The following is an 8,273-nucleotide window of genomic DNA, read 5'->3' on the forward strand; positions in this document are numbered from 1 at the left end:
GCTATGGAAAAGAAGCACTGGACAGTTGCAGAGTGCTCCAAAGTCTTCTTTTCAGAAGAAAAGGCTGGAGAGGAGCAAAATCCAAGTTGCTCGAAATCCAGTGTGAAGTTCCCACAGTCAGCGATGGTTTGGGGAGCCATGTAAGCTGCTGGTGTTGGTCCACTGTGTTTCATCAAGTCCAGAGTAAATGCAGATTTTAGAGCACTACATGCTTTCGTCTGCTGGAAAGCTCTATGGAGATGAAGATTTCATTTTCCAGCAAGATCTAGCACCTGCCCACAGTGCCAAAACCACCACTAAATGGTGTACTGACCATGGCATTACTGTCCTCGATTGGCCTGCCAATTCCCCTGACATTAACCCCATAGAGAATTTGTGGGGTATTGTGAAGAAGCTGAAAGACACCAGACCCAACAATGCAAATGCTAAAGGCCGCTATTGAAGCATCCTGGGCATCCATAACACCTCAGTAATGCCACAGGCTGATTGCCTCCATGACACGCCGCATTGATGCAGTAATCCGTGCAAAAGGATTCCCAATCAAGCACTGAGTGCATCAATGGACATTTTCAAATGTTTGATTTTGTTTTGCTGTTATAATTTTTTTTTTACTTGGTCTGAGGAAATATTCTAATACTTTGAGATAGGATATTTCAGTTTTCTTATACTGTAAGCCATAATCAGATATATTAAAATAATAAAAGGCTTGCAATATTTCAGTTGATTTGTAATGAATCCAGAATGTAGGACATTTTTGTTTTTTTAATTGCATTACAGAAAATAAAGAACTTTATCACAATATTCTAATTTTCTGAGACAGTCCTGTACATACATGCCGATATACACGCCACCTATCACCTATGCATTTAAATACACATAGACAAATAGAAATACAAAATGTCCCATATGTCCTCATTTACTTCCCATCATATTTGTACTTCTCCAGAATAAAATTTTTGTACTTTCTTTTAAACTGGACAAGATTTTTACATTCCTTGATCTCTTCCAGCAACGTGTTCCACAGTTTAACTCACAGACAGAGACACGTGCTCTTCAAAGTGCTATGAGCAATCGGTTGTTTGAGGTTCAATCTGCCTCTCAGCTCATATTTCGTTTCTCGCTCGCTAAACAATCTTTGAATATTTCCAGGGAGTGGATTTTGACGTGCTTTAAACAGAAATTGAGCAGTTTTTAGTTCTACCAGATCCCAAAATTTAAATGACTGTGTTTGTAGAAACAGTGCATTTGTGTGTTCATAATATCCTACCTTATTTACTATCTGTATTGCTCTCTTTTGCATGTTGTATATTGTATGCAGGTTACTCCTGTAGATGTTTCCCTATACTTCGACACAATAATTCAGATATGGTAAAAAGAGTGTACAGTACAGTGTTTGCAATGATTTGTTGTTCAATTGTTCTTGTTTTACATAAAATCCCCACAGTACTTGCCAGCTTGGATCTGATATGCTTGATATGTGGTTTCCAGTTTAAGTTGTGGTCGATTATCACTCCTAAAAATGTATTCTCAAACACTCTTTCCAATTTAACACTATCGATCATTAAATCTGCAGAAGTATTTGCAGATATAATATATCATGATTTATTGTGTCGAAGGCTTTTTTTCAGATCAGTAAAAAATCCACTGCAAATTTCTTATCGTCAACGGCCCTTGTTAGTTCTTCCACTAAGTCCACTAAAGCCATGGCGGTTGACCTGTTGGTTCTTGAGCTATACTGACTGTCTGTGAGCAATTTATGTGTGTCAATGAAGCTGTCCAATCATACAATTGTACATTTCTCAAGAATCTTGGAAAACTGGGAGAGCAGTAAAATTGGCCTATAGTTGCTAGAGGTATTTTTGTCTCCAGCTTTGTGTACTGTGATCACCTTGGCAGTTTTCATTTTACTCGGAAAGTAGCCTTGGTTGAAAGACAGTTTACTGATGTATGTTAAGGGGTCTGCAATGGTGTCAATTACATGCTTTATTAAAGTCATATTGAGACCATTCCAGTCTGATGATGTTTTGTTCTTAAATTTATTGACATCAATAATTTCGTTTCTATCTGTCTGTTTTAAAAAGATGCTGGCTGGATTCCTCTCTCCCTGGAATCTCTCAACACCTCTTTCTTGTGGAGGGTTTATTTCCATTGCAAGTTTAGGCCCCACATTTACAAAGAAATTATCAAATCCTTTCACCAGATCCATTTTATTAGTGATTGTTTTACCATTTTCCATAAAGAAGTCTGAGAAATAGGAGCTAGTCTTTTTGTTTCTAATAATTAAATTTAATATATTCCATGTACCCTTTATATTGTCTTTGTTGTTTTCTAGCACTCTATTATAATAATCTTTTTTACATTTTCTTGGTATATCAGTTAGTTTGTTATTAGATATTTTATATTTGGTTTATTTTTCTCTTGTTCTATTTTTTATTAATTGCTTATACAAGGTGTTCTTTTTTTACAGGCATTTGATAGTCCCTTTGTGATCCATGGTTCGTCAGTATCTGTTGTTGTATATTTTCTCGAGGCTCAGTCAGGCTTCTGAGATGGCTATGACACTAAAGGGTGTGGCGAATGGTCCTAAGTAATCTTTTATATTTTGAAAATGTGTGTATAAGCTTCTGCTGTTTCGGTGTATGATTGATACTCCATGTTCAAGATTAAATTTACTTTTAAATTGGTCATCAGTGTAGTAATTACAGTTGATCTCATTATTAAATAAGTTACCGTAGTGTCCTGTCGACCATGGTGAGCACGTTAGTGTTCCCCTGAGAGGGTGGAAGTGGGCCAACTAGGCCGATGTTGACGTGGTCGAAAAATCGTTCTGGCACTTGAAACCATTCGAGTGGCGCTTTGGTGTGGCGGTGATCTCTGGCTCGTTGGCATTCGACACAGGTGTCGGGACCGACGCCCAGTCCCTCACGTCCTTTTTAAGTCGGTGCCACACATACTTGGCTGCCACCAGCCGTTGTGAGGCTTTGGTACCGGCGTGTGAGAGGCCATGGATGGTGTCGGAATCAGACCACCTGCACTTGACAGGCAAACAGGCCTAGGAGAGCCCATAGAGATGTCACAAAGCAGAGTGGTGCCAGCGTTGTCGAATGCCACCTCAAGCAGCTGCAGTCCAGCAGTGCAAGAACAGCAAGCCTGCACGTCCGGATCAGTGGCCTGCTCTGCTGCCATGCTGCTGTAATCCAAGCCGAGGTGGACCGCTCCTGCATTAACCACCCACAGTTTGTAAACCGTACCAACTGCGTAGTCTGAGGCGTCCGTGGTAAGTGCGATTGGACAGAGGAGGCGGAATGGGCCAACATGGCAGCCTTAGCCAGGGCAGTCTTAGTGTCTGCAAAAGCTTTGTCCCTTTCTGGGTTCAGGTCCACAGGGTTTTTAGGCTTGCCACCTTTCAGAGCTTCATACAAGGGTCACATGGTTTGGGTAGCCCTGGGGAGAAAACGGTGGTAAAAGTTAACCATGCCAAGGAACTCCTGTCAGGCTTTGACAGTGACTGGGTGCGGGAAAGTAGTGATGACCTCTACTATTGACAGGAGAGGAACGACCTCGTTCTTTGTGACTATGTGCCCCAGAAAGTCCATGGTGGAAGGCTCAAACTCGCACTTGACAGGATTGATGATGAGCCCGAGCTCTGTGAGTGCGAAGGTGCAAAAAGTGCACTGAAGGCGATGAACTGGCCACCCAGATGTTGTCAAGGTACACAAACAAAAAAGGCAGATCCCGTAACACGTAGTCCATGAGCCGCTGGAAATTATGGGCAGCCTTTTTGAGCCAAAATGGTGTGCGCAGGAACTCAAACAAACCAAATAGTGTGATCACAGCTGTGTTTGGGATGTCGAGAGGGTGTGCGGGCACCTGGTGGAAACAGTCTTCGAAAAAATGACCTTGCCAGCCAGGTGTGCTGAAAAATCCTGGATGTGGGGCACCGGGTAGCGGTCAGGCGTTGTCACGTCGTTGACCCGTCGGTAGTCCCCGCAAGGACTTCAGCCCTCTCTTGGTTTGTGGACGAAGTGCAGGGGGGAGGCCCAAGGACTGTTGGAGCGTCGAACAATCCCCAGGTGCTCCATGAACTCGAATTCTGTCTTGGCTTGTTTTGCTCGAGGCAACGAGTGCGGGCGTATACGGGCGGGCCAGTGGTGTCAATGTGGTGCTAGACACCGTGCTTTGCTGTGGAAGTTAAGTTTTTTAAGTTAAGTTAAAGTCCCAATGATCGTCACACACACATCTGGGTGTGGTGAAATTTGTCCTCTGCATTTAACCCATCCATGTGTGATTTTGATCCATCCCCTGGGGGAAAGGGGAGCATGTGAGCAGCAGCGGTGCCGCGCTCGGGAATCATTTGGTGATCTAACCCCCCAATTCCAACCCTTAATGCTGAGTGCCAAGCAGGGAGGAGAAGGTGGGCAGCGACCTTGTCCGTCACAAAGTCCCAGCCAGTTCGACACGCCTTGTGCCGTACGTACGGATAGGGCTTCCATTGGTGGCTTCCATGGGGGGGCCGTGGGTGTACGCCACCACGTCCTCCTGTGAAGCAGGCAGTAGACTCAGCTGCGCCTCTGTGTCGCAGAGGAAGCGACGGCCGGAGACGGAGTCGTTGATGCAGAGCACCCTGCCGGCATGGCCGACGCTCATGGCCACTGGTGAGCACCAGCCTTGATGTTTCCCACACCACCGAAGCTGCATAGAGAGCGGCATCGTTTGGCCTTGGAGCCATACTTGGCATGGTAAAAGCACACACCCGAAGAGTTTTGACGAGGCGGAGCTGCTGCTGCGACGAGCGTGTGACCATCCAGTACATCAGACTCAACACCAGTAGGGAGGAGGGCAGCTACGCAGGGCTGCTGACTAGCCAGGACACACTTGTCAGTCTCAGCTTCCACATCTCTGCAATCCGTGCTGGTAGTGTTGGCCAAAGCAGCTCTCACATGAGCAGGCAGTTGGCGCAGGAAAGGGTAGAGGTAAAGGAAATCCGGCTTGTGGTCACCCAGCATATCGAGCGTCCAGTCCATTAGTTCTTAGGGCTTGCTGTCACCGAGCCCCTGAAAAGAGAAAAGCCTACAGGCCTTCTCAGTGCCAGACAGTTCAAACGTCTTTAGTAAGTATTCCTTCAGAGATTCATACTTTCTTGTCAGAGAAGGACGTTTAACAAGGCTCACCACCCTCAAAGCTGTAGAACTTTCGAGGGCAGATACCATGTAGTACTTTAAAGACGTAGAAAACGAGCCGTAAACTTCTCACATTCAGACTCTGTGAGCCATGTTTATTAACTGACCAAAGTACATCCCATGCGCATGACAGAAAAAGCCGTGACTGGAACTCTTAAAGGAACCACAACTCTAAATTTAATCAGAACGTCTTAACATATAACAGTACACACATATGGTGAAGTGAATTATGTCGGCCTTGGAGAAAGCACCACACAATCTTAAAAACACGGCACGTCCGGAATCCAAACCCACATATGAGTGGGGAATTCAGTTGGATTCTGTTAGAATGTCTATTATGCAGGTGAAAATACAAATATTTTGCTGTGGAAATATTGAAAATGTGTCCCTCGTTTAATTGAAAGATCATCACATGTAGAAGTTATGAATGTAAATTTGTCACGACTCGTCCCCGATCATGTCCGTGGTTTCTGTCCGTGTGTCTGTGTGCTCGCCCCACCCCTCCTGTGTGCACATGATTAGTGTGATCATTCTCACCTGCCCCTTGTTACCTGTCTTATATTTAAGTCCTGTCTGCCCCTCACTCCCCTGTCGGATCGTTGATGATGATGTCGTCACGTTTTCTGTCGTAATGTCTTGTTGCCGTCATGTTCTTTTGTCTTCTCGTCTCATGTCTCGGTCAGTCAGTTCAGTTATTGTTTTGTCAAGTCACGTCAGTTTGACGGTTTTGTTAATTTGTTCCCTTCAATAAACCCTGGTCCAAGCTGCACTTGGTCGCCCTGCTCCATTTCCATCCGCCCGTGACAAAATTAGCTTCTTTAGTTCAGAATGTCAAAAACTGTTAACGTTTTCTTTTCACAAGCGTTTATATAGTCAGTGTCATTCGTGGTTTTTGACGATAACTCTTCTTAGTAAATGTTCTTAATGGGTGATGATCATCATATAGAGCAGGGGTGCTCACACTTTTTCAGCTAGTCAAACTTCTCCAGGTGTGCACGGAATAACCGTTTTTGAAGAGATCTGGCTCGAACAGAACAGGCAATCTTTGTTGTCACATCCATGATCTCTTTACATTTGAGCATTTTAGCGCTAAAATGTTTGTTAGTGGATTATGCAATGGTAGTTCAAAAAATCTGCAAAAGCATCGTTCTGCTTGCATTTGGCAATACGCGGCCAACCATTGCGGGTGCTCCATCGATCGTAATAGACGCCAATTTGTATACTGGGAGTTTTCTCAATCAAAAATTAAATGACCGAAATTTGTCTTCTCGTTTTTTTTCTTTCATGAGAAGTATTGTCCACTCCACTTGCAGTGAGCTCACTAAACACGATATGAATGAAAATGCACATCTGTGCTGTGTCACTCTCATCAGTAGATTCGTCCTACTGTGGTGAAAAACACAATCACTGTTATCCTTCTAAATTTGCTGAATTACATACTCAGCCATGGCTTCACAGCGCTGTGTACCTATGTCTAGGCAGCTGCAGAGAAGAAGGGGTTACGGACTAAGCCCTTCTCCCATCCAGCCATTTTGTTCAAAATACTTACAATTGACTGATTTTGTCAATCATGATTAAGGTCAGTTAGTCACTGATCAATTTTAGGAGAGACTCTATTTCAAGAATGGATATGTTTCTGCTTGGTAGGCTTAAATGTTTCAGTGAGATGAGTAAACAATGGAAATAATAACGGTGGCCACACAAAATATTGACATTTGGGTCCGATTTTGACAATTTCAGTTGAGGTGTACTCACTTTTGTTGCTAGCTTTAAACACATTCATTGTTGTATTTCGAGTTACTTGGAAGTAACAATAAATTTACTTTGCAATCCAAGTTTTACAGTAACTACATAACGTTGGATCAAAGTGTCATTTCTTCAGTGTTGTCCCATGACAAGATATACCGTATTTTCCGGACTATAAGTCGCTCCGGAGTATAAGTCGCACCAGCCATAAAATGCCCCAAAAAAGGAAAAAAAAACATATATATAAGTCGCTCCGGAGTATAAGTCGCATTTTGGGGGGTCAATTTATTCGACAAAATCCCACACCAAAAACAGTCATGAACGAGCAACAACAGGCTAAACGATAGCAACAACAGGCTAAACGATGGGTATGCTAACGTGACAAAGACAAACAAAGAGCTGAGAACGGGCCTGACATAACATATAGAGTGATTAAGGACAACTATTACATGAATAACATGTTTATAAAACCATCGGTTCACTCCAATTCATTAAATAGCAACAACAGGCTAAACGATAGGTATGCTAACGTGACAAACACAAACGAAGAGCTGAGAATGGGCCTGACGTAACATATAGAGTTATTAAAGAAAACGATTACATGAATAACACATTTATAAAATCCTCGGTGTCACTCCAATTCATTAAATCCACCGATCGTTGTTTATCAACAATGGGTGCGCGCGGCTGAGGGCGCTTGCACTTCAAAATATTCCACAGGCTCATATAACGATAGATAAACTATATTTCAAATGATTATAATATAAGCAATTATATTATCAAACCATCCGTGCACTTTAAATCCATTAAATCCATCGTTCAAATTCCATGTCCTTTGACAACATTGCCGCGTGTGCGCCCTGACGTCAGCCTCGTCTTTATTCCACAGATCTAGTATATAACTATATTGTAGCGTTAACAAAGTACAAGAATAGACGTGGGTTTGGTAAACGGCTCTTTATTAAACAAAACAAACTTCCAAGTATGTTGCGGCGTGGACTTCCAGACACTAGAGCTCCATGGCATAGGACCGGGCGTGCGTAATGGCCATGTCCGAGCCCCATGCACCGTTCGTGGACAGCCACTCGGCCGAGCGCCGGCCCCCGACTCAGTAGAGTAGGACCAGGCGTGTGTAGAAGCCATAATAGTTTTTCAAACCTTCTATGTCACTCCAAATCCTTAATTCCTTCAAACTCTTTGTCCTCCGTGTCACTTAGAAATGATCACCGCTAATGATGCCGGTAGTCCTTACGTGGGTACGTTTGTCCTTTACGTAAACAACTGCCGCGCCGTGCCACTGACGTCACTTGAAATAGCAATCCCTTGGTACATCACGGTTCTCCAAAC

The sequence above is a fragment of the Syngnathus floridae genome, chromosome 21 (assembly GCF_059516105.1).
Source record: "Syngnathus floridae isolate MCC-2025c chromosome 21, RoL_Sflo_1.0, whole genome shotgun sequence".
Classification (NCBI taxonomy): Eukaryota; Metazoa; Chordata; class Actinopteri; order Syngnathiformes; family Syngnathidae; genus Syngnathus; species Syngnathus floridae.